Source organism: Zonotrichia leucophrys, chromosome 28 (assembly GCF_028769735.1).
Source record: "Zonotrichia leucophrys gambelii isolate GWCS_2022_RI chromosome 28, RI_Zleu_2.0, whole genome shotgun sequence".
Taxonomy (NCBI): Eukaryota; Metazoa; Chordata; class Aves; order Passeriformes; family Passerellidae; genus Zonotrichia; species Zonotrichia leucophrys.
The window spans coordinates 1,487,893-1,492,963 of NC_088197.1; positions in this window are offsets into that span (position 1 = coordinate 1,487,893).

The following is a 5,071-nucleotide window of genomic DNA, read 5'->3' on the forward strand; positions in this document are numbered from 1 at the left end:
AATGCTGGAAATAATGATTTTAAATTTTAGGAAAGAGGGAGAGTGGAAGTGAATGCCTCAAAGTGATGGAAAAGCTTTAATTTCCTCCATGGGTTAAGAAGCTTGAATTTCCATGGGTTAAAAAGCTTTAATTTCTTCCATGGGTTAAAGACTGAGCTGTACCAGAATCCCAGGATGGTTTGGGTTGGAGGGGACCTCAAAGCCCATCCAGTGCCACCCCTGCCATGGCAGGGACACCTCCCACTGTCCCAGGCTGCTCCAACCCTGCCCAGCCTGGCCTTGGGCACTGCCAGGGATCCAGGGGCAGCCCCAGCTGCTCTGGGCACCCTGTGCCAGGGCCTGCCCACCCCGCCAGGAACAATTCCTGTCCAATATCCCACCCATCCTGTTCAGGATTTGGACATAAAGGCAGATTTCAGGCACTGGGAGATGTTCTTGCTTCCCTAAATGCACAGCAAAGCTGAGGGACAGGGATTGCACCTGGCAGTGCCAGGGACACATTTTGGGGCAGGAGAGTGGAGACAGGTCTGGGGGGACTGTGCAGCTGTGGGGAGGAATCAGGGACAGCCAAGGAGCATTTGGGAGTCATTTTCAAACAGTTCCCAGTCCTAGGAAGGAAAGAACACCTCAGATATACCAGGGCATTATACGTGGATGTTCACGGATGTCCTGGATTTAACAAGGATGCCAGGCACTAATCTCTGCTCTGGCACAGGGACAGGAGCCCAGCAAGGGCTGCAGCTGTGCCAGGCCTTGGCATGGAGCTCAGGGCAAGGTTCTGCCCCCGAGGCTGCTGGGCACTGCCCAGGCTGCCCAGGGAATGGTGCCAAGGCTGCCAGAGCTGCAGGAGTGTTTGGACACAGAATTCACAGAATCCCAGAATCACAGGATTTACAGAATTCCCAGAATCACTGGGCTGGATGAGACCTCCAAGATCATCGAGTCCAACCCAGCCCCAACCCCTCAACTGAACCCTGGCACCCAGTGCCACATCCAGGCTTTGTTAAACACACCCAGGGATGGGGACTCCATCTCTGGGCAGCCATTCCAGAACTTTATCACCTTTCTGTAAAAAACTTTTTCCTGATATCCACCCTGTATTTCCCTTGGCACAGCTTGGTGTGTGCTCTGGTTGTGTCAGTGCTGCTGCAGAAAGAGCCCAGCCCAGCTGAGCACAGGCCCCTTTCAGGAGCTGCACAGAGCGATGGGGGCACCCCTGAGTCTCCTTTTCTCCAGGCTGAGCACCCCCAGCTCCCTCAGCTGTTCCTCACAGGGTTTGTGTTCCCAGCCCCTCACTGACAGAGCCCTCAGGGCTGCTCAGGGTGGGGTTTGGGGTGGCTGTGCAGGGACAGGGCTGGATTTGATTCCTGAGGGTCCCTGCTAACTCAGAATATTCCAGAACTCTTTGAATCTCTGCTCTGGGGGCACACACACAAAGGGATCACTGGGTGTGAAGACACATCCTGGTTTCCTTCTGTGAACCTCACCTGGGTGTCCATTCCCTGCTGGACAGATCAGAGCTGTGTCCCCAGCACACAGCTGGGCTGGCCAGGAGCTGTGGGGCAGAGGGAAATAACAAAAAAAAATCCTTGGAGCAGCAGGGTCAGGCAATGCCCTGGGCCATTCCCAGAGGACAACACAGCTCCTCCTCCTCCTCCTCCTTCCCATCCATCTGGGGCTCACATATTGCAGGATAAACCCTGGGCAAAGCAGGGCACAGCTTGGGGAGGTGTTGGGAAAGGCAACCACCCACTTTGGGGGCTCCCCGGGGTGTCCAGGGAATATATATTATATATTCTCTTATATATTCTATTACATATTCTATATTATATATATTCTATTCTATATTCCATATTAATATATATAGAAATATTATATATATATATAACACACATAAAATATATAATGTATCATATAAAATTAATATAATATAATACAATACAATAATATTATATATAGTATTGCATATTATATTTCTAGATATATTAATAAAGAATCTAGAATCTAGAATCTAGAATATAGACTATAATATATATAATTGAAATAATATAACATAACATACTAATATAATATAACTTATGAATAAGATATAAGATATAAGATATAAGATATAAGATGTAAGATATATATGCGAGAGCTCCATGTGGGAGCTCCAGATCCTTGGATGCTGCACACTGACATTTTGGCTTTCATTTTAAAAAACATTTGTCTTCTTTTCCCGCCAAATCCTGTTTCTTTGGTGTATTTCGAGCAAAAAAAAATAAATTAAAGCACGGCTTTAAACAAAAAAAAAAATGTTTAGGGAAAATATCTCCAAGGAGGAATCTGGGAATTGCCAAGGAGGTTTCAGAGCTGAAGTCTGGGGTGAGAAGGGAAGGGATCCCATGGACAGGGGACAGGATTTTGGGGTGGCCCTGGCGCTGTCCCCAGTAACTCTCCCTGTTTTACTGGTCCAGCAGCACTGGATTTACTGGGGCCGAGTGACCTCTGCTGGTTCACACCCAAAATCCTCCCTGCGTGTCGAGCATCCGATGGATTTCAGGGAGGCTCGAGGGGGTTTGGGGAAATTTTGGGGCAAGTTTGCCCAGGGATGAGCCTGACCCGCTGCCTGGAGCTGCCAGTGACAGAAAGCACGGCCCCAGCGCTTGGAAATGTCTTTTAAAGTCCAGCTGGGGTTTTACACACCCGAATTAATAGGATTTGCAGAGCTGAGAGCTTGGAGAGGGATCCCTGCTATATTAAGGAGTCTAATGTGGTGAAAATAAGGACTTAAGGAGCTCTAGAAGTGTTCAGGTGGGAAGGGACCAGAAAAAAATAAATAAACAAAATAAAATTCCTCTTTTAGACCAGGCAGCTCGGGAAAGGAGAGCAGGGGAGGAAGAAATACAAATTTAAGGACAAAACTGTTGTAGGAATTTTCACAACATTAAATAAAAAGTAATGTAATGTATGGATGGCAACCTTTTTACTGTGGTGGGTGCTCTGGGCACATAGATGTATATTGCACAAAATTTACAGAAAGAAAAATAAAGTCTGTTCTATGAAGTAAAAAAAAGTAAAAAAAAAAAAAGTAAAGTAAAAAAGCCCACAAACAATACTGTTAATAATGTTGGAAATAATGATTTTACATTTTAGCAAAGAGTGAGACTGAAAATGAATCCTTCAAGGTCTTTAATTGGAAAAACTTTAATTTCTTCTGTGCTCATGGGACCAAGCTGTACCAGAATCCCAGAATGGTTTGGGTTGGAAGTGTGAAAAACGCCAATCACTTGTTCTTAAAATTTTAAAAGTTTAATAGTAATAAAATGGTTATGCAAATAGCAATATATTTAGAGTAAAAATAATTTTGGACAATTTTGATTAGGACAATATGAGACAATAGAAACAAAAGTTACAGACAGTCCAGGTACCCTTTCTGGGCAACGCGAGCCCAAAACAGGACAGTTAACAGAGGATTAACCCTTAAAAACAAAAACCTGTTGCATATTCATACAACTTATACATGATGCATAAAATCTGTTCAAACACAGGATTCTGTCTGGTCAGTGTCAACTTCTTCCTCTGAATTCTGACGGTGTTGTCACAGCTGAGCAAGGCAGGAAGAAGTTCGTTTCTCCTGATAATGGAGCAATAAATTCTCTTTTTCTGAAAGATTCAGGTGTCTTGTGGCTGCCATCTCAGTGCAAGTCCTTTCTTTAGAAAAAAAGTATCTTACATAGCAAAGCTTCTATTTTAACATTTTGTTATAACCTAAAACTATATTTAACACACTACTTAAGAGAATTATTACAGTATCACTTTCTAATACAACACATATAATATTCATTTTAATATTTGCAAAAAGCCAATCATAAAATTTGCATTTTTCACAGGAAGGGACCTTAAAGCTCATCTAATATAACTTTATACCTGAATTTTAAGCTGCTGTGCCTTAAATCCTTGAGGGATCTTGAAGAAAGGAGGGTATCAGTGCTGGAAAAGTCTAATAGTAAATTTGAGGGAGAAAGCAGACCATGTTTGATATCTTTATTAATGTCAAATGATCATAGAATTCCAGACTGGTTTGTGTTGGGAGGGATCTTAAAGCCCATCCAGTGCCACCCCTGCCATGGCAGGGACACCTCCCACTGTCCCAGGTGCTCCAAGCCCTGCCCAGCCTGGCCTTGAGCACTTCCACCCATCCCAGATCCAGACCCAGCTCAGGCCGTGGGGAGCTGTGGGGAGAGGGAGGGCTCAGAGCTGCTGTGGGCATCACATTGTGGAGCCTGCAGCCACGGCTCCATGGGCACTGATGGAGGGAGGGCTCCTCAGGGGAGGGGTGGTGTCACCATGGAGGGAAGCAGCCTCACCGACCTTCTGGGGACTCGCATTTTTACTTTGGAAATGTTTCCTGCTGGACCAGCTGATGGACCGGCTGGTGATCGTGGTGGGTGTGGGGCCAACACCTCTGCCCTGCTCCTGGGGTGGCCCTCAGGGCTCCTCATGAGAGGCCTCTTGCTTGGGTGGTGCTGCTTTTCTTCATCTTGCAATATTTGGGCCAAAATATCTTGAGTTTAACATGTTCAGAGAATCCAAGAATGGTTTGGGTTGGGAGGGACCTTAAAGCTCATCCAGTGCCATCCCTGCCATGGCAGAGACACCTTCAGGTTGCTCCAACCACATCCAGCCTGGCCTTGGGCACTGCCAGGGATCCAGGGGCAGCCCCAGCTGCTCTGGGAAATCCATTCCAGGGATGGATTCCACAATTTCTGCCCAATCTCCCATCCAGCCCTGCCCTGTGGCAGTGGGAGCCATTCCCTGTGTCCTGTCCCTGCAGGCCTTGTCCCCAGTCCCTCTGCAGCTCTCCTGGAGCCCCTTCAGGCCCCAAAAGGGGCTCTGAGCTCTCCCTGGATCCCTCTCTCCTCCCGGTGAACATTCCCGTTCTCCCGGCCATGTCCCGGCCCCGGCGTCGCTCCCGGTCCTTCGCACAATTCTGTCCCTTCCGGCTGCCGTCTCGCGCCACCACCCCTCCCCTCCGCCCTGCCCCTCACATGATAGCGGTGGGTGTGCGTCGCAATGCACGCTGGGAGTC